The 21,705-nt window shown below is 37.3% G+C and overlaps 1 protein-coding gene and 1 long non-coding RNA gene across 3 annotated transcripts in view; both read left to right on the top strand.

Moving 5' to 3' along the window:
* Window positions 1-10,213, top strand: part of LOC143677252 (uncharacterized) — a 30,788-nt gene extending 20,575 nt beyond the window's left edge. For both annotated transcript variants that reach the window (XR_013172477.1, XR_013172476.1), the window contains exons 4-5: window positions 8,423-8,554; window positions 10,068-10,213. This is a non-coding gene — a long non-coding RNA (uncharacterized LOC143677252). The remainder of the gene's footprint in view (window positions 1-8,422; window positions 8,555-10,067) is intronic.
* The window catches only part of DLGAP2 (DLG associated protein 2), a 1,049,558-nt gene that overhangs the window by 344,201 nt on the left and 683,652 nt on the right, over window positions 1-21,705 (top strand). The window lies entirely within an intron of this gene.

The raw sequence follows: 21,705 nt of genomic DNA, 5'->3' as shown, positions 1-21,705 counted from the left end.
ACAACAGCATGGTTGGCTCACCTCATTAAGGTTCTTGAGTAAAAGCAGACTGATTAATAAATGTCCCCACTGCAATAGTGAAAAGCATTATACACGTTTCACAGATTTACCAAAAAAACCCCAGAAAGGACGAGATACAAAATGACTTACCAAAGACTGCCTTACGACTAAGTGTCAGATCTAGAATTAAAAACCTAGGTAATGGATTAACCTAGAGTTTTGCTGCTGTGATATCTACAAGTGTTTACAGAGTAAATAATATTAATTGTAGTATATTCCTAGAAATAAACAATTCTAGTGAAGGTGAATTATCATAAGAAGATGTGGTTAACCTTGACATTAAAAGCAGAAGTGTCTTCAGAGAAGATGCCAATTGAAGTGCAGGAAGGAAAAAAATATATACACAGTATATTTTGGTTAATGTTCAAAGAAGAAACATTGAAATAATCCATCTAATTCTCTAATGATGAAAATACTCTATGAGAATACCTAAAAACTATTAGAATATTCTATGGCATTTTCCTTCTTGGACTTTCAGCAGAGAAATTCCATTATTGTCAGAGGTGAATTAGCCATACTGAGCTCAGCTAACGTCGTCGGATCAGTTATTGGAGCAATTTCACCCTAATTATATATATCAAAGAATTGTGGGCAGGCAGAAACCTGTCTCTGATCTTTTAAGATCAGGCAGTCAAAGGCCTGGAAAAGCTATCTATTGATTTTATAAAGAGAGTTAAGAAACCACAAATAATTTATTAAATTAATAACTCAGTTAAAGACTTCCAATGAGTTAAGTTCATTTCACCAAGAGTTTATTTCCCTGGGGAAAAGTTGATGTTTCCAGTGTCTTCTCTACCATGCTTCTCATGTCCTTTGTTTGTAAAATACCCGGTAATCTTGGGGTCAGGGCATCTATGCAACTTTTTACAGTGGTAAGACAGAATATAAGTTTTCTTCCTTTTATCATTTTTCAGAGAGGTGAGTCTAGACTTAATTATTCCTCTCTTTGCCCTGTAGTTATCAACATTCATCTCTTTTATGGTGAACTTCTTGAGAGTAACTCCTTCCTCAATACCTAGTATCAGTTTTAGGGAAGGGTCTAGAACCACTGTGGCAAAGTGGTATTGAGGTAAGGGGACTGCTCTGCCATATGCAGTGTCAGAGACAGTGTGTATGTACAAGGGTCAGTTGTACATAGTCTTAGAGAGAATTGGTTGCCACTGACCAAGGGTTGCAGAGTAGAAGCCAAAGCAATGTGCAAAACTTGCCCAAGGGCTGTTCTCTCAACCATTTAGCGCCACCCTTACATATAACATACACGTGTTCTTAGGCAGAACCTAGTTTTTTTAAAAAACAGTTTGGCAAAAGATGCTACTTACCCACCTGCCCTGAAATCTGTGATTATAACTGTAGGGGAGTCCATTCAGGCTGCTTACACTTTTCTCTCTGTAGCAATATTTAGAGGAAGGCTCATTTTAGACCCAACAAATGAATTGTTGTAAATGAGTTAACCCAAACTCTAAAATGATCAATTATTTTCTGTTGAGTACTACTTAATTCACACGTGTAGATATTAATGTGTGTGTTTGTGTGTCTGTATCTTTTAGTATAATAATATTGCCAAATTCATGTTCTTGCTACTTAAGGATCTGGCGATGACCCTTCACTAGTGTTAAAATCCTGTTCACTGTTCTGATTCTGTATCAATAGCTTTTCTCCTTGCATTAGCCCAGTTCTGCTGTGTGTATGTGCTTTTTTTGTTGTTGTTGTTCATTTTGTGTGTTACGGCATAAGGGCTTGTCTCACATCATTTTGCGGTGAGATGTAACCTTCCCAATTCAATGTCTGTCTTTATTGCTATTTTCAGATAGGCCTTAGTCTTTCCATCTACAAATGCTCAAACTTTAAATATAGTTTTTGTAAAGAGTTTGCTCTCCAAATGCTCTGCAAAATTCTTACTGGCTGCTTTTTGTTGTAATTAAGGATAGCTGGAGGTTGCTGCATTTCTCTTTCTCTGACCTCCATCTCTGGTGTCTCTGTTTCTGAGCCACCTGTTTTCTTTTGTGCCTCCACCAAGGTATACGTGATATGCCAATGATAATGTATTTCAGACCCATTTTCATGGGGCTGAGTTCCTTGTGGCCTGGGCTTAGAGTTCCAATTGGATCCTCCATGGAAGGTATCCAGACTTTCCTTCTTGTGTAACCAGACCTCCCCTTGGCGATACCAGCTTTGTGGTGTAATTCTTCTCATTTCACACCCGCCGCAGTATGGGTGCCTCATAGAATATCCAGTGTCCTTTGAATAGCTCTACTGTTTCATACTAGAGTGGTGGAGTTTGAGGCATAACTAAAGTAGGAAGAGGGTATCTATCCATTTGTCCCTTCATAGGAGTAGGAGTAGTACCATGGTTTTGTTCTGTTTGCTTATAAAGGATTCATAGAAGCTTCATTGAGGATATCTATAGATCACTGGGCTATTTTTCAGAACTGAAACTTTCCTGCTCAAGAAGTTGAGCCCCATAAATGTTATTCATTATAGGGGATTAGACTAGTTGCTTTCTTGAATTCCCATTCTTAAGATTAAAGACAAACCCTGATCCCTAACCTGAGGCTTTGGACCTGGTAATAAAATAAAAAAAGCGAGAGATGGAATATGGGAAGACAGATATATGTTATTAACTGGACAGGTTTGAATGAAATGTATGTGCTATATAGCCCTTTACATTTTATTAAGTCCTACTGCTTTTCAGGACTTTGTCTGTCTCTCTCTCTTACACACACACACATTCACACATGCCACTTGCATACATATGATGACCTAAAGCTGGAAAAGGACATGGTGCTGATACCTTGATTTAGATGGTTTCTGTCTTTACTGGAGCATCCTATCTTTGTCAAAATGTTTGTCCGAAGTAATTCCATTGGTTTGGTTTCCTAGAATGTTCTCAAACTATAACCTGTGCCCTTTTCGAAAGAGAAACTCTGTACTCCACCTCTTTCATGTCAGTTTCCCAACCCTCCCATTCTAATATCCAAACTTTGTGTTATCTTATGCATTTATAACTGTAGATTACTACCGATGTCTAAATCTTGTTTCTGTTGTTCTCATCTTAATTTTGTGTCTGTTCAGCAAAGCTTACTATGTGCTAGGTACTAGGCCTACAAAGATTTAATACAATATAAAACTGCCTTAGTTTGCCAGGTTTCTCTGACAAACACCATACAATTGCATGGCAAATACCATACATACCATACATGGCCTAACGACAGGAATTTATTGTCTCATAGTTTAAACCAAGGCACCAACAAGGCTATGCTTTCTCCTGGAGGTGTCTGGTGGTCTTGTACTGTTTTTTTCCCATCTTTGCAATGGTTCCTTGGCTTGACTCTGCATCTCATCACATAGCTGGATCCTTGTATCTGCTCTTCCAGTTTCTATTGACTTCTACCTTCTTTCTGTATGACTTTCTCTGACACCTCTTTCTATGGCCTCCAGTAAGAGGGATTAAGGTCTACCTTAATTCAGTGGGGCCACACCTTAAGTAAAAATAACATGTTCAAAAGGCCCTATTTAATAATAGGTACACACCCACAAAAATGGGGATTAAGATTAAAATCAGGGGTACATAATTCAATCTGCCACAGATCCTTTCCCAAAGGAGCTCGTTTCCTAGTTGTAAAAGAGTTACCTAAGAAAAAGAATTGTAATAACCATGCACACACACATACACACCCACTTAATGCAGACATTGAGGCAAGCACAAAAAGCTATCATAATAGTTAAGGAAAAATATATATGTATTTTTAATTAAGTGATTGATAAGTCAACAAAAGGCAGAGAGTAAATGTGTTGTAAAATTCTAGCTCTTGGAGCAAATAAGTGATTGAATGGAGGATCTTATCCTACATTTGGATCCTTTGCATGTATTTATTCTTTCCCAATTACTAAAGCCTGTGGTCATGCCTAGTGGGCTGTAAATGGTTTCTAATGTTCTGTTGCTAGAGAGAACAAAAAAGTAAAACAAGGGGAAGCAGGGAAAGGCCAGGTCTAGTTTGGTGGTGAAAGCGTGAGTATGGGAGACTTAGAGGGGCAGGGAGCCTTTTAAACTAGCAATGAGAACAATGCCTGGCCTTGATGTTCTCTCAGCTGCTGTCAACCCCAATGAGCTCTCTGGTTAAACACCTCCTGTTTCTGGCTGGAGTGCTCGCAGAGAAAAAATAATTATTCAAAGTAAGAAACTGAGAAGACTGGGGAGAAAATTCTGCAGATGTCATATGTAGCATTTAGCACCTGAAGGGCACAGCTAGTTATCATTTGTGGTCTAGACATCTAGTAATAAGGGGCTAAAGCAGTGAATTGTTGAAAGGGCACATCTGGGGAGCACTGTACAGAAGGCGCGGGGGTCAGTCAAGACTGTCTCAGCTGCCATTGTACATTTAATCTAACAGTTCACATGAGCCATCAGTGGCACGGTGAGTCTGCTGTTAGTGCCAGCGTAGCTTGAACATACTGTAAATGGAGTTGGTTCTGATTGCTACAGAAACCATGAATCAAAATTTTATTTTACAGCACAGTAGCACAAGGATCACAGCTCTGTTATTTGTGGAAACATTTGGCATCTGTCAGGTCTTCTTAGCACTCATCTTGAAATGACAAGCATACCATGTTATTATCCTGGCAACTTTGTCATTCACATTTCTCCTTTGACATCCTATAGTGATTTCCGATTGCTGTTAACATTAAAGCATTGATTTGCAATTAATATTTTACTGTTTTGTTTCGCATGTAATAATACCTGTTCCCTTGGCTGCATCGGTAGGGATGAATTGCATGCAGCCTCTGGCTCAGTCAGTGCATACATACTAGGCTCTAGGCCTCCTATAATCTAGACCACTTGCTAGTCTCTGCTATTATGGGAGTTTTTCTAATTATATTTTCTGTTTTTTAAAATTTTTTGCAGGTCATCTTAGATAAAACCCACTTTCTTAATATGTAGCTGCATTAACCTCCATATCTCGAAACTGACAATATTCACAATATTAACAAGAAGAACACAAGAAGGTCCATTCCTATTTAAATGTCTATTTAGTAATTTTGAATTGAGATATTGAAAGTCAATCTTAAAATTTATAGATGGATTTTATAATTTTTTTTGTAGATGGATTTTAACACAGCTTTTCAGTTGGACTGTGCTAGAAATTAAACATACATTTAAAATGTTGGAATGATTCCAATTTCTTATTTAAGCAAAATATATCATTTAATGTTAATCTAGTTACTTCTATGCATTCTATACTTTAGGTAAAATATGAAAATTCCCATAAGCTTAAAGACATATTTTAATATGATATCGTAACTGTCCCCACAAACATATTATCATGTCTAACTTTGAAATTCTAAAGATTGTAATTTAAGGCCACCAAACAATGAGAATCTATCTTCTGTTTTTCTTGGGATATATTATCCCCATTCTATAAATTGTTAAAAATCACTGGTACTATGTGCTTAAAAGTTGACCAAATAAGAATATTTGAAAAATTGAAAGCATTTATCGATACTGTTCTGTGAGCCCGTGAAATATGCATTTTCAGTGGCTGTGTTCTTTTTATTATCAGAATTTAGTTAAAGTTTCTTAAGTAAATTACTGCACAGAAAAATTACAAACGTGAAATGAGAAATGGAAGAAATTCCTCACATTTTACAGTTAAAGAAAGATTTCTTGTGAAAGAGGACTGTAACAAATTTGAAATATTTATGAATTATTGTAATTTAATTAACTTATAATTTGTTAATTAATTCAATGTATATTCATTGAGCTGTTTTAGACAATGGGTACAGCATGGGAGAAGAGGATGAGTTTCAGAAAGTGAAAGAGATTCCTATGACTAGACAGCATGAAATAGGGAATGAAAGGAAATAAGACTGGTGAGGTAAGATGGGTCAGATCAGAAAACGCCCTGTCAGCCATGGTAGGGAATTTGACGTTCATCCTAAAGGTAATGCAAAATCCCTGAAGAGTTTTAACCAAGAATTCCTTTGATCAGATTTGAATTTTAGGAAGCTCTCTAATGCCCCATTATAGAGAATGAATTAGAGCGTTTAGATGGAGGAACAAGGATGAGAGAGGGACCATTGCAGTAATGCTGGGTTTTTTGTATTCTGTATAGTGGGTGTCACGCTTTATTTTCCATGTAATTATCCTGTTATTGCAAAAATAAATGTTGAGTTTTATTTTTCCTTTTATTTTAGGGGGCTGGGTGCACTGGCCAGGAATTGAACCTGGGTCTCCCACATGCACGTGCGAGTTCTACCACTGAGCTATCCTTGCATACCACTCCCCCACCCCCTCCCGATAGTAAGCTTGAGGAGAAATGGTCTTGGCTGGAAATGGGTAGGAAACAGAGTAGAGAAACAGACAATTACATGAAGCTAGGCTGTTGAAGGTAAAATCAATAGAGCTTGTTAATTAATTGAATATGGGAAATGAAGAAGAGAGGACCTGAAGGTGATTCCTGTTTTTTTTTTTCACCTCAGCTTGGAGGATTGTAGTGCCACTAACTACAAATAAGGAAACGAGACAGGGTTGGGGGGAAGGAGGGGGGAGGGGAGGGAGGGGGCAGGTTTGAGGAGAGAAGATGATGATTAATGATTCAAGTTTTAGTCATGAGTTTGTGCTTATGAATCCTGTAAGTCCAAGGGGCAACTGGGTATTTTGATTGAAAGTCAAAAGTGGATCAGAAACTGCTTTGGACGGTTCATCTGCATTTGCTGTTAATTGAAGGTATAAGAGCTGGTGAGATTTTTCTTGGGAGGGACTTTAGGATGAGAAAATAAGACCTCGAATAAAACTGCAGGGACTACTGCCACTTAAGGGTGAGCAGAGAAGAAGTAAGCAAGGAAATCTGAAAAGAAATGACTAAAGTTATGAGAAGGAAACTGGGAGAGAGTGTTGCTGTAAAGAAAATTGATGGGAGAAACTGGTGGGAGGGGTCAAGAGCATCTGATAGTACTGGGAGGCAAATGGGAGTTTTAAAACTGAGAGAACTGTTACTGGATTTAGTGGCAGGCTGGAGACCTTGCTGTCAGTATTCACATTGAAATATTAGTGAAGAGGGAGCAGAAACGAGTTACGATATAATTAAAGGGGAAGTGGGAGAAAAGAAAGAGGCAGTGAATATGGGCAGTGTTTCACTGATTGAGCTTGTCTATGGAGAGGAGGACACTTCTAGAGCTTCTAACAGTTGGGTTGTTTGGGGTCAAGGGAGGGGTATTTGTGTGTTGAGCTGAAAAGGAATGAACTTGTTTATATCCTAATAGAAAGAAACCAGCAGAAAGAAAAAGGTTGACAATATGAAAAAGATGGGCATAACTGATAGAAGGAGGCCCCTAAGAAGTTTAGCTTGAGGAAGGGATCCTCTTAAATAAAGCTGAAGACACAGCATCCATTGTAACTGATAAGCACAGTCATACTCTGACTACCAGGTTTTCATTTTTATTTCAACTTCAGAATTTAAAAAAAATCCATATGTTTTTATTCTTAAGAGGAATACTTTCACCACGTGAAATAATCAGTCATATTATAGTTCCTATTCCTTCTTGATATAGTCCATCTGGAAAATCCAGCCTTTGCCAATAGAATCACAAGCAACTTAATGACATTAGAACCAAGTGTTTCTTCATTTTCCACACCCACTTCCCTTCTTCATGATCTTTTTGCACACGTATCTTTCTCACACGATTTTTCCCAAGCTAGTTTCTGCCTCTATTTAATGATAAAGAGTGGGACGTTATGTCTTGCCAGAGTTTATTTTCCAAAACTCTTCAGTTCAATGGTATTTTCTTCTTGTGATATTAGAAATTATTTATTTTTTCAAATGTGACTCTAGTCAAAATTACGCTTGCTTATCAATATACCAAAGCCTTTGAACTTAAGTGCTGGCTGTAGGAAATCAAATTCTAAGCTGGGGGTAGCTGAAATATAGGTCCATTGTTAGATTCAGATTGTCAAAGTATCAGCTATAACATACTATATATTTTAATATTCCTCAAAATGTTGGAAAGATTTTTAAAAGCTATTTTTAAAGCATATGACAAAAACACTTTCCAAAATAGTTCTTGTGTTTAATCTTTAACATGCTGCACTTTTAGTAAATTAATTTATTGAGTATGTCTATAGAAAATTCAGGACACATATTCTATTTTTATTTTTAGTGTGTTGGTTGCTTTGCAATTTTAGTTTGTATAAGTAACTGTACTCTTTACATCATCCAAATGACCAAAGACAAAACACTATCTAGAGAGTTTACATTATTAACGTTTTGTTAATTGACTTAAATCAAAGACACAAAAAACATCTAATACTCCCATATGTGTGATCTTTAATACTGCTGTATGTGGAATCTTCTGTCTGTCTCTCTAGGAGAGGAAAATAAATCAAACCAAAACAAACGTCAAACCTTAGCTGCTAGAGGCCCAAAAGAAAATTTCAAAAAAAAGTCAAAGATCAGAGCATGGCTTGTCCTCAGACCCTTAGTGACCTATCAGGAAAAGGGTAAGGTATTTTTTCTTTGATAAGTTATTTTTGTTGTTTAAAACTAATAATACTCTCAAGGCTGCAGGTCTTCTGCTTCGTATAAATTTACAGATCCCCCTGCCCCCCAGCAACTTCTGGAGAAACATTTGTTGCTTTTCTTAGCAGATGCTGCTATCGCATTGAACACATTTCAATTTCCAAGTTGTATTTATGTGTCATGACGCAATCGATGCTTATTTAATATAAAGCAAATTTGGTTTCCTTTGCAGAAGGGTCCAAGAAAAGCAAGTCAGCTAGAGCTTTTGTTTTCTTGAAGTATACAATATAAGAGAAAGAGTAAATTTATATACTTTTGATAACCTGCTCATAGACAGGCTTCTTGTGCCACAAAATGAAATAAAAGTGCCCCCTGAGCTCTGGGGTCCTCTTTTACCAAAAATATATCAGTCACCAGTCAGAGGCTTCTAGTCTGGTTAATAACCTTAGCCAACTGAGTGCCCTTGAGAAAAGCATTTAAACTTTTTGGGCCTTATTTATAAAGTAGCAGGATTAAATTAGATTTTCCTCTGAGAAAGTTGTCAATGCAAAAATTCTCTGATTCCTTTCATTAAGAGCCTTAATGCAGAAGTGAAGAAATCTTTCAGTTCGTATACTTTTATTGAGAATAATTTTACAAAAAATAAAAATCATTATGATTCTTAGAAGATTTCTCCACTGCATTAAAAAAAATCCTTTTTAACTAGTCCATTACAACTAGAAATAAATTCACCGATGGCCACAAATACCCAACCTAGGTGGATATTTTCTCAAATCTGGATCTTTAACCCTAAGCAAGCACATTTGTCTATCAATGTTAGATTTGTGTCCTCTGTAATAAATTCCCAGTGATATTTTCAGTGCTAGTTACAGGTGAGTGACATAATTCCTTTGTGTTGATGAGTGATGATTTTAAGGTCTCTCCATCCAGCTCATGATTCCAGGAACGTTTGCTAAAATGCCTACATTTCTGAAAAAGACCTCTGTCTCTGGGCTATGCTGCCAGCTCAAAGGTCTGCTCACTGAGCCAGCACAGATCGGGTTGTTTTAGCTCGTTTATTGAAAATGATGACAGGCTTGGCTTCCTCAAGCCTGTAGTGGAGGGGAAAATGGGTGGGAGTGGGACTGGGGGTGGGTGTCAGCGCATCCCCCTAGTACTCTCCAGTGGAAACAGAGAGTGCCTTATAGGTGCACAACCACGTAGTCAGAAGCTCCATGCATTGGGTTGCATGCTATTTGCTTGTTGGTAAGGCAGCATGCCTATGCTCTCCTCATCCTTGTAATTTTTTTGATTAATTAGTTTGCTGTTAGACATATATCTATTTTGAGTAGAGGCATATTGAATAAATAGCTGGGGCCCTAAGAATAATTTCAAGCAAGACTAGGTAAAAATGGCCTTAAATTGTTAGTACGTATTAGAAACCTAAGAGAGTATGAACTCTAAGTACTATTTTACTTGGTTGATTTATGATTGCTGATCTATTTTTCCTTTTAGATCCATTTTGTGTGGAGAGATTTTACCATGTCCTAAAAGTAAGATATTGGAAACGGACAAGGAGAATGAACCTATGAATATTTGAGTCTGTTATTCTTTATATTAAGCAAGTTTTGCTTCTGTCATTCCAATAAATCACTATTGAAAATGGGTAGAGAGCTCTGTCTTTGTAGAAACGAAATATATTTCTTTGTACCTGTCTTTGAAATATCATTTTGTAACTGAGTATCATAGTTCTAAGTAGTAATATAAAGTTACGGATGGGCAATAAAAAGTAGACAAAAGTATTGCTCAAAATGCCCTATTTTTAAATGACAATAGCTTATGACAATTAAGTATTAGCATGCCTTCATCCTGCCATTGTGTGGCTTTTGCAGACAGCTATATGCTGGGCATTTCTGTGACTCTGTAAGACTGCATTTGAAGGAAGCACTGAAAGGAGAGTAATGAATTCAGATGATGGAACAATTCTGTGAATGATAATTGTTTTGTTGCCTTTGTATTATAGAAAATTCTGAGACTTAGCTGATCAAAAGGTTCTGAGAATCTCTCTTTTTTAAATAAAGGGGACTGGTTGTGTTCATTTGTGTCATGGATGAATAGTGTGGCTGATCAAGGAACTCTAACTCAAGTCTAAGTTACTAAGCAGTGCACAGAGCCACTGGCAATGGAGATGACAAATGTAGCCATCGCTTTGTAACTAAAAAAATTCTTTCAGGGTGCGACAGTGGCTCAGCGGGTAGAATTCTCGCCTGCCATGCCAGAGACCCAGGTTCATTTCCCAGTGCCTGCCCATGGAAAAAAAAAAAAAAAAATCTTTCATACAATTTGCTTCTTGTAGAAAACATATGAGTTGGAACTTCTTATCTCTGTTTTAGAGAATGAGGAAAATGAGGTGAATGAAGATGAAGGTCTTACTCAAGGCCACATAACAACTGGACTCTGAAGTTGAAAATCAGATCGGGCTCTTGTGATTCAAAATACCCCATTCTTTCTTCACCAACTGCTACATATGCATTTATTTGTTAAGTAAAACGCATTAGGGAAATAAAGATGTAAGAGACATAGTCTTCCTCTGAGGTTAACCCTCTGTCTTTTGGGAAAGACCAACATACAAAGGGCAAAGTGGCCATGCCGTGGAATTGGTGTGCAGTGCTACAGAACCCAGTGACTCCTGGGGCCCTCCAGCTAGAAGGGCTTTCATTCAGGGGTGACTTTTATTGAAGGCCTAGAAGGGTAAATAGGAGTTAATCAGGTGGTGACAGGGATGGGAAAGTGGAAATTTTCCTTCTTTTGTGGAGGGAAGACAGTGTTATCAAGATATCTAAGTGAGAGTGAGCATCTTGTAATTGCAGACTTGCAGGTAAGTCTGGAGTGATTACTCATTGGGTACTTGAAGGTTGGTGAATGAGGAGGCTGGGTAGGTGAATAGAGACTTGGGTGGTTGGTCAGGGGGCTGGGCTTTGAAGAGTAGTGAATGAAAAGCCATTCATGTATTTATTTTATACTGTGGAGGAAAAGGATTGAGCTTGTATTTTAGAGGGGTAGGTCATTGACTGAGAGAGGGAGAATGGGTTGAAGAGGGGCAATGGCTCGAGGCTGGGAAATGAGCCAGGAAGCCATTAAGAAAAATGTAAGTCGGTAGGCATAATTTGTTTAAAATTCTAAATGCCTTCAAAAACAATAAAAGGAGATTATTTACTCTTAATTACCTTTTGAAAAATAGTTGCTTTTATCGGATGTCAGAATATGTCCTCACCTTCTACTGGTGCGACTCTGTAAGTTAGCATTCGTATCTTCGTTTTTGGACAATAAAAGGAGCCCTTGGGGTCTGCTGTAAATGAAGTGGAGAGGTCCAAAGAGTTTTATTATGTTTCAGCTAGCTAGACATTAAAATAATAAAAATCCCCTCATGATAAGTATATTCTTTTCATTGGATAGCTGATTTAATGTATCAGTTTTGTCTATTTATTTTTAATTACAAAGGTATAGAGTGGAAGCACACTTCAGAATCACAGCTGCTGTGTTTCCTATGGGTAAGCAACTTAAGAATCTGCCTAAGATGCTTTATAACATGCCTTCACTTTAACACTTCAATTTGAAGGTCCTCACCCTCCCAATTCCCCTCCTCACAGGTGCTGACCAACCTATGTTCCACTTTTCCTGAAGCTATTTACTTTTTATGTGCTGCCCTTTCATAACCCATCTTCAAGCTCTGGGTCAACCTCAACTACATGGTTGGTTTTAAACCTTCCTGACAACCCGTCAGTATAATTGTTCCATCTTTGGGCTACCATAGCATTTCCTCTCAGTCTTTTATTGTTAAACTGTAAGGAAGAGATGCCCTTGGTGATTTCGCAACCTCAGAGCACAGCAGAGGACCTTGCTTGTGTTTGTTATGGATTGAAGATGCCACATCAGCCTTGACATTGCCAAGAGATAAGGTTCCATAAAGCCTCTCGAGGATTAACCTCATTGTCTGTAAGCATCCCAAAGGGATCGAATCTACGTTGTTACTAAAAAGTACAAAAATTTTGTGAACTTTTGTACTGTGCAAAAAATGCTTTTGAATGTCCGCAATTGCTGGAAGCCTGCATATATTGACTAAATGAGGAGTGGCTCTTTCCTTTGGAGAGCTGCTATCCTAGAAGAAATTTAGCAATAGAGACACATGCAAGAATGTCTCATTTTAAGCCACTTGAGAAGACTGAAATATTCAGGCCAACTATTGCCTTCCTGTTTGTCTAATCCAGTAGTTTTCAAACAACATGCATTGGAATAACTTGTAGAGCTTTTTAAAACACAAATTGCTGGGCCCCACCTCTAGAATTTCTGATTCCGTAGGTCTGGAGTGGGATCCCAGAATTTGCATTTGTGAAAGTTCCCAAGTGATCTTGCTACTGCCAGTTCTGTGACTCCACTTTGAGAGCCATTGATCTAAGCTGCGGCTTCACAGGCATAAAGTAAAATGGAGTACTGTTCATTTCCAAATGCACACTCCCAAAGCCTTAATTCAGAGGCTAGGAAAATTGTGTCTGGAGAATGAATAGACTATTTGACTTTTTATGTTATTCATATTAATTAGATACTTCCAAAATAACCACTTCTGTGTTTCTTATGGAGACGCAGAGCTAACCCACCACAAATGTGGAAAGCATGTATTGAGTGATCCTTTATTAGACATATTTAAGTAAATATGTTCTCTCTTTTGAAGAACTGCAGTTGTTTGGATGATTATATGAGACTTTTTTTTTCTAAGTATTTTATGCTCAATTCTGGACCTTTGTGCCAGGGAGCATTTAAGTATCACAAATGACCGTTCCCTGGAGTTGAGGAAAAGACAAAAAGAAAAACCCCCGTAGCCTCTGATAAAATTATTATTTTATCCCTTGAAGACTTTTTTAGACACCAGATTGAAAATAAAGTGGCAGAATGGGATAATTCTTAAATAGCATTTTATATAGGCAATAAATAAATACTGAAAGTTAGCAATAATTAAAGGAATAGCCCCGTTAGGAATTTGATAGTTTGGATAAATTAAAATCCCTCTTTTGGTTGGTAGTTTAATTTCAAATTTTTCTTCTATGTGGTTTCTATTTCTGTAAGCACATATAAAATGTGAACCTTGAAAGAAATAGTAAGATTCAAACAAAATATAAAAAAGAGAGGTATAAAAATCTACATAGGAGTGGGATATTCAACCTTACATTTATTTATTGAAATTTCAGTTGTCTCTCAGAAAACATAACTGTTGTAAGAATGTTATAGACTTCTATTGTATAGTATTAAATAAAAACAAAAATTCTCAGGGTATCTATTCATTTGAATTGGACATTTTTGAGTCTCTCCAAGGCATATTTAATTCTGATGCATTTAAATGGTATAGCCTGATAGAAAGATTTTAGCATGAGGTAATTTTCTCTGATTCTCAGAAATCAGTTTCTTTGACTTTAGAAATTCACTTTTCAGTCTCAATTTTCTCATTTATAAAATGGAAAAAATAATACCTGCTTTAGCAAACTCAAAGTATTGCTTGCAAGGCTCATATAAGGTAATATGTGTAGAAATGCTTGATCAGCTGTAAGTTACTTTCCATAAATAAAGTGACGTTACTCTATGACCTGTAAAAAGTGTAAATCCAATTGGGAGCACTGAGTCATGATCCTTTCCTAAGGGGTGGACATTTTTTCTCAATGACTTAAAGATAAGCCTTTTCTTGCTAGGGTGAATTCCCATTCCTGTAACTGTCTCCTTGTGATATAGGCAGAAAATAAGAATTTGCATACTTCTAATGTGCAAGAGTGCGGGATGTTTCCATAAATAAAATAAGCAGGACACGCCAAAACTTCTATTTTCATATACTTTATGTTAGTGATATAGTAATAATTTTAACTGAATTCTGAGAAATGTTTCGGAATTTCTCTCTTCTTTCCTCTAGGGGAAATATCTGAATCTATTGCTATAGTTAATTTTAAATTAAATTTAACTGTGGAATGGAAACTATAGGATCAGGTTAGTTTGGGAAAATAAAACAACATCAATATTAGCACTTCATTTATGTGATTTTTGTTAAGGAATAAAGGGCTTCATTCATACTAAAGCTCATCACTTAAAAAACCATTTTGTTTGTTATTTTTTATTCTAGCAACTATTGAGGGCAGGCATCACTTTATTAATAACTATATCTGCCGCATCTGGCACAGTTCCTGCTACATTTAGGCTCTCATAGATGCTTGATGAAGGAATGAATCCATTTTAATGATTTTGATTAGAACCTGCCTTCTTTACATATTCCTCACACTTTCATGCTCAGCTGGACTCAACCAAACCAGGATTACTGTGAGTAACTGTGAAGTACTCAACCTGAAAATTCCAATATTATGACCCTACTCAACATAAACAATAGAATTGATATTTGTCTAGCCATGCAAATATATGTTTCCTTTTGATCTACCTAATAATATGATTAAGTTGTAAATCTTTTTCTTTTAATTGAGGTTTCATTTAAATGAGGACACTGAGTCTGAGAGTTTACATGATATACTTTGGGTCTGCTAAAACATGTGAAACAGATTTTTTCTCTTAAATGGACTCTTACTACTAAATTTCATTGCTTTATGTGTGCATTTTAATTTCTTCCCTTCTTACATTTTCATGTCATATTTTGTTACTGTCAGTGGACTGAAAGATATTTCCTTTCTAAAAATTTGTGACATTTTATGTACCGTGGACAGGAAAACCAGATGATGATTACATTATTAACAGAATAATGCATTGGAACCAAACTAGTAGAATAGTGGATGGATAAGAATCAGTCCTTTCAACTACTTTTTGCCTGTTCCTTTTGAGTTGGGAGCTGTGACCTAAATAAATGGTCTTTTCAAAGGTACTCTGAGACTAGAGTAGTACTTAGTATTACTGGGGAGCTTTCAGCTAGCAGGGGAAGAGCCAATTCAAAATATGAGAACGCAAGTGTGATTATACAGAATTTGTTTTTCTTTCTTTTTACTGTAGGACTGTATAGATTTTCTGCTCAGGTGAAGGATCCTCTAAGACATTGACCTTTGCTGTAGGTACAGCTGGACTCTTGCAAATGAGAAAGAATATCAGATAACGTTGATGCCTATTCTTGGAATGCACACTTCCCTCTCCAAATCTAATTGTTAACCTAAAAGAGATTCCTCTGAGAATAACTGTTGAAATAATTATGTGTCCCCTAGATGGAGCTATCCACTTGTCTTTTGAAGGACAAGATAGTTCACGTATTTCAGGAAGGGCCTCTGTGGCCAGGATTTCCTCATCCCTGCAGACACTGGACACAGTGAGGCTGTTGAACAAATCATTTGTAGTCACTAACATGTTTTGGGACAATCCAGTATTTCCCAGGCATGTGTTACCCCACACAGGTACAGCTAGTCAATGTCTGGCTTTCTGGTGGAGCCTGCCTACCACCTGAGTCTGGCTAGTAGGTATTGTAAATGAGCTGCCATCTCCCCAAAGCATGGGTGTCTGTGGGAATGCATTGTCAGTTTGGATTGTAATGTATGTCAGAGTCATGATTTTTATTGTAGGAAATCATCAACATGACTCATAGAAAAAAGCAGATCATTGGAAGATTTCTCAGAGTTTTTAGAAAAAACATTTTATGACTCAGAGACTGCATTAGATTTAATTTCTGACCTTGGAACTCCATCAACTTTCTTATCATCTTGTGAAAGTGAACCAGCAAAGGAAAGTGGTAGTTCTGGAATGATGTCTTGCACAAAGTGTGCATAGAAAATGGCAGAGAGAAAAGCTTTGAAGTGCAATTCACTAAATTGTAGAGCAGTTGTCATATGAAAACCACCATCTTAGGCAGTGAGGAGAAGAGGCTAGATGAAGTCTCTATCACTGGGAAGTTCACAGGTGGGTGGATAAGAGGTGTGTATGCCTCTTATCCAACTGGGTATCTTTATTACAGCAGTTGACCGGATATATTTTTAAAGTGTAATAGGATACGAAAAAGGGAAAAGAAATTCTGTTGGACAGGCCAGAGAAAAGCACAAGCATTCAACATCTTTCTAGAGTCTTGGAAGATGTGTAAGAACTTCCTAGGCTGACAGGAAGGGAAAACATTACAGACAGAAGCAAAGTTATTAGCCCTGTCTTAAGAGAAGGTGCCTGGTATATTTGGAAATCCATGAATTCTTAAGAATACTTGGCTTTGGTAAGATCTTCAGGGTGGATGAGACTGGAATGAAGAACTGGAACCCCATTGTGGGAGCTTGTCAACCACGAAAGCAGTTAGGACATTGCTCTTAGCGTATCGGAGCTTTATTGGGGGCTTTTGTTTTGGAAAGTTAATTCTAGACATGGTGAATGCAAAGGGTTCTCAAGGAAGTGATGGTCAGCAGAGGGACAGCTGTAGTAGTTTCATGAGTGATGATGAAGGCCAGAAGGAGGGCAGTGGTGGTAGGAAATGAGAAGGGGGACTCTGATGTGTGGTACTTTCTCAGGGATGCAGTCGGTAGGTCTATGTGACTAATTAGGTGGTAGGTCTATGTGACTAATTAGGTATGAGAGGAAGAGACAATTTAGGTGTGTATTCGTTGTCAAATAATGATATGTACAAATTTCTGTGGATCTGATTACTCAATCCTCTGTGTTTCAGGTACTGGGGGATGGGCAGCAACTCTTCTGCTCTCAAGAAGCTCTCATTCTTTTTGGAAAGACAGAATTTAGCAATGAAATAATCAGAGGACAAGGCTACACGTGAGGCAGGTTTCTGTAACATGTGCGGTGAAAGAAATGTGCCAAGAGAAGAGAAAACAGTCTTAGAGTAGAGTTGCTTGTAATGATATTGTGGGTTATATGTTTCCCATTTTCTTTGAAACTCAAGTTCTTCCCAGGAGATAAAGAAGTAATGTGTGACATCCCTTATGCCCCAAACGGAATACTGGTTTTCTGTCTCCAAACTGTTATTCTTACTGTTTGGGCCATCATACTGTGGTAACTCTACTCTTCAGATGGAAAACTTAGAATTTTTTTTTTGGGGGGGGTTGCATGGTCCAAGAATTGAACCCGGGTCTCCTGCATGAAAGGTGAGCATTCTACCACTGAACACCCATGCACCCGAAAACTTGGAATCTTATACCCCATACCTTCCACCAAATCCTGTTGGGTCTAATTACACAATGTATGCAGAATTCAGGTCTTACTTGTCTCTACCTCTAGCTTATCCAGATCTGAGCTACCATCATCTCTCGCCTGGGTTACTGCAAAGGGCTCCTAACTGGTCTTACTGTCCCATCCCTTAACTTCTTCTTCAGTTAATTTTCAACCCAGTCGCTCAAGTTATCCTTTAAAGAGGTGTCACATCATCTCACTTCTTTGAATACAACTCTCCAGTGGTTTCTCCTCTCACTCATTGTAATAGCCGAAGTCCTGAAAAGGTTCATTAGGCCTTAAAAGATCTGGCCCTATTAACTCTCTGAGTCTCTTCCCTTCTCCTTTCTCTTGCTTACTCTGCTCCAGCCACACTCGCTTCCATGCTGTTTCTCAAACATGACGTGCATTTGCTTTTCCCTCTGCTTGGAAGATATTCCTGCAGGGATGGCATGGCTCACTTCCTCGGCCACCTGTGGGTCTCTCGGGGATACCTCCCTGACTTATATAAAATAACTTGCCCACTCCCCATTCCCTACCTATTTCTTATTATCCCCCTTTTCTAGTTTATTATTCTCCATTGCTTTTATCAACATTTGATACCTTATGCAGTTTATGTATTTATTTTGTTCATTATTTCTGTCAACTAGATTATAAATTCCATGGAAACAGACACTTTTGTCTGTTTTGCCTACCTTTGTGTTTCCAAGACCTAGAAGAGCATCTGGCACATAATAAGTACTCAATAAATGTTCACCAAAGTCACAGTGAAGTCCTCTGAGTCTCAATAGGAGGGTGACTGAATGGTTGCTCAGGATATGTGTACAGCATGTTGAATTTGTATTCCCAGCTTCACAGTGCTTAGGTTCCGGTTATTTTAAAGTGAAGGATGCAGAGGTTAAGGCTTTCTGATTATGATTGGTTAAGGAGGGGTTAGATGAGAGAATGCTGGGAATGTGCCATTTGATTTCATTGAAGATTTTTCCATTTAAAAATCCCGAAAAGTAACCCAGAGATATTAAACCTGTCCAGTTACTAGTAAATTAACGTTAAATAGAATAAAGCCAGGCAGTTATTAACAGAAATGTTTTTGAAGCATAATGTGAGTTTACTTACCCTACTACTGTCAGTTGTGTTTGCTTTAATAGTTCTCTAATTTGACATTATCGTAGAACTTATACATTATAAAAACATTTGCTATTTTCCATCAAGAGTGTAAAAATGAAGGCATTACCAGGGTGCACATTTCATTTTACCTCTAGGTCAGAAGTTGTTTTTCCTTTGGATTTGAGTTTATGTCCTAAATTACCCTTCCCAGTCTCTTGGAAGCTATGCATATATGATTTTAAAGGTGTGGCAGTATACATACATGGAATTTGGCTGATTTAAATTTCCTCTGCTTAAAAAAAAAAAAAAAAAGCAGAGGGGGCCTAAGTTCTAAGTAATAATATATATTGGGCGTGGGCATTTTTAAAATGCTTTTTTGCATGTTGCATCTGTATTTACTCTGTCTCAATAAGTCAGAATCCCAGTGCTTTCAGGGTGCATATGAGATATGTTAGCAAATGCTGGATGAATGAATAAGTGAATGAATGCTCCACTTAACACAAATATCTTGCATATGTAGCCTAAAGCTGTTTTACAAAAGTAAATGCAGTACTATCTCCACTCAACCATTCAATGCTTGATTAACAGAAGTGTTTGTGGAATGAGGAATTTGGGGTTTATTAAGTTTTCTGTTGAAATTAGAGTTTACTTGAAACTCCCATTGGTTCAGCCTGACCAACGCTTGGTTAGTGCTTGGTCTGTAGTAAGTGCTCAGTTTATGTATGGAGGGTTTGAATGACCTGGTATACATCCACTTGTTTGCTTTCTTAAGGAAAACATAGGGCTTTGTCACAATTATCACTAATTCCAGAACATTTTCCTTTACCCAGAAAGGAACACCCATCCTTTAGCAGTCACTCCCATTCTCTAGTATCCTAGTCTCTAGGAACCACTAATCTACTTTCAGTCTCTATGATTTGCTCAAGCTGGACATTTCATATATGTGATCTTTTCTTTCACTTACCAAGGTCTGGCTTTTATTTAGCAAGGTTTTCAAGGTTCATTTAGCATATATCAGTATTTTAATTATTTTTATTGCCAAATAACACTCCATTGCATGGAGATATCATATCTTATTTGTTTCTTCATCAGCCGATGGACATGAGTTGTTTACATTTTTTTTTTGGCTATTTTGAATAAAGCCACTATGGATATTTTGTACTGTTTTTCATGTGAACATATGCTTTTGGTTCTCTTTGCCATAAAACTAAGAGTGGAATTACTGGGTCAGCTGCTATGGATATTTTGTACAATTTTTCATGTGAACATATACTTTCAGTTCTCTTTGGTGTATAACTAGGAGTAGAATTACTGGGTCGTATGGTAAATCTATGTTTAACTTTACAGGAACTGCCGAGCTAATTTACAAAGAAGTTGCACCATTTTACATTCCCATCAGTAGTATATGAGAGTTACAATTTCTCCACATCCTTGTCAACACTTGTTGTTAGTTGTCTTTTCTGTCACAGCCATTTTAATGTATCTGAGTAGTATCTCGCGATTTTGATTCATGGTGTCCTGATGGCTAATGATATTAAGCATCTTTTCATGTGCTTATTGGCCTTAAATGTTTTTTAATGTTGGAGAAATGTCTACTGACATTTTTTTGCCTGATTTTTAATTAGGTCATTTGCCTTTTGGTTATTGAGTTATAGGAATTATTTGTATATTTGGATACATGTTGCTTATCAGTTATATTACTTACAAATATTTTCATCCATTTTGTAGGTTTCCTTTTTACTTTCTTGGTGATATCATTTGCAGCACAAAAGTTTTGAATTTTGGTGGCATCCACTTTATCTACTTTTGTCCTTCACCACATGTGCTTTTGGTGTCATATTTAAGAAATATCACCTAACCTGTAGTCGCATATACTTCTTGGCTTTCTTCTAAAACTTTTATTGATGCCACTATTACCTTTAGGTCAATGCTTCATTTCAAATTAATTTTTGTGTATGGTGTGTGGTGTGTGGTTGGGGCCAACTTCATTCTTTTGCATATGAATATCTACTTGTCCCAGCATCATTTATTGTAAACCCTGTTCTTTTCCCATTGAATTGTCTTGCATTCTTGTTGATAATCAGTTGTATTGGTTTAATTTTGGACTCGGGTCTTTTTTTTTTTTTTTTTTTCATTTACCTACACATCTTTCCTTAAATAAGGAGATATAATTTAATCTTTCTTCTGCGCTTGAAATTATGAGAGCTTTGTTTAAGTTTCCTAGGCTATTTAAGCAATACCGAGAAATGGATTGGTTTAAACAATGAACATTTATTTAGCTTCTGGATTGAGGCCAGAGAAGTGTTCAAATCAAGGTATCATCAAGGCGATGCTTTCTTCCCAAAGACTATGGCATCCTGGGCTGGCTGCTGGTAGTTTTAGTCCTTCATTGGTCACATGGCAAGGCACAGGGCAGCATTTCATGGCTTCTCTGTTCTGTTCCAGGTTTTGTGGATTCCAGCTTCTTATTTTCTGTAGCCTTCTCTCTGTTTATCTGAATTTCATTCTCTCATAAAGGAGTCCAGTAATAAGATTAAGACCTATCCTGACTGAGATGGGTCACATCTTAACTGAAGTAGCCTCATCGAAGGTCCTGTCTAAATTGGGTTCACACACGCAGGTGGATTAAATTTAAGAACATCTTTTTCTGGGATGCATACAGCTTCAAACCACCACAACTTTTAAGGCTTTCAGGCAGGTGCAGACATTATGATACTTTGAACTGAGAGTGTATAGTGCAGATTCTGGGGCAATCTGCCTGGGTTAGAATTTCAGCCAGAAGTTGTCCAAATCTCTAAGCATCAAGTTCTTAATCTATAACATAAAGCCTACCTGATAGAAACAGCATGAGGATTAAATACAAAGGACCTGTAAAGTATATATATTG

Source organism: Tamandua tetradactyla, chromosome 3 (genome assembly GCF_023851605.1).
Source record: "Tamandua tetradactyla isolate mTamTet1 chromosome 3, mTamTet1.pri, whole genome shotgun sequence".
Classification (NCBI taxonomy): Eukaryota; Metazoa; Chordata; class Mammalia; order Pilosa; family Myrmecophagidae; genus Tamandua; species Tamandua tetradactyla.
Note: the sequence above shows the minus strand (reverse complement) of the source record. Positions and strands in the feature narration are given on the sequence as shown.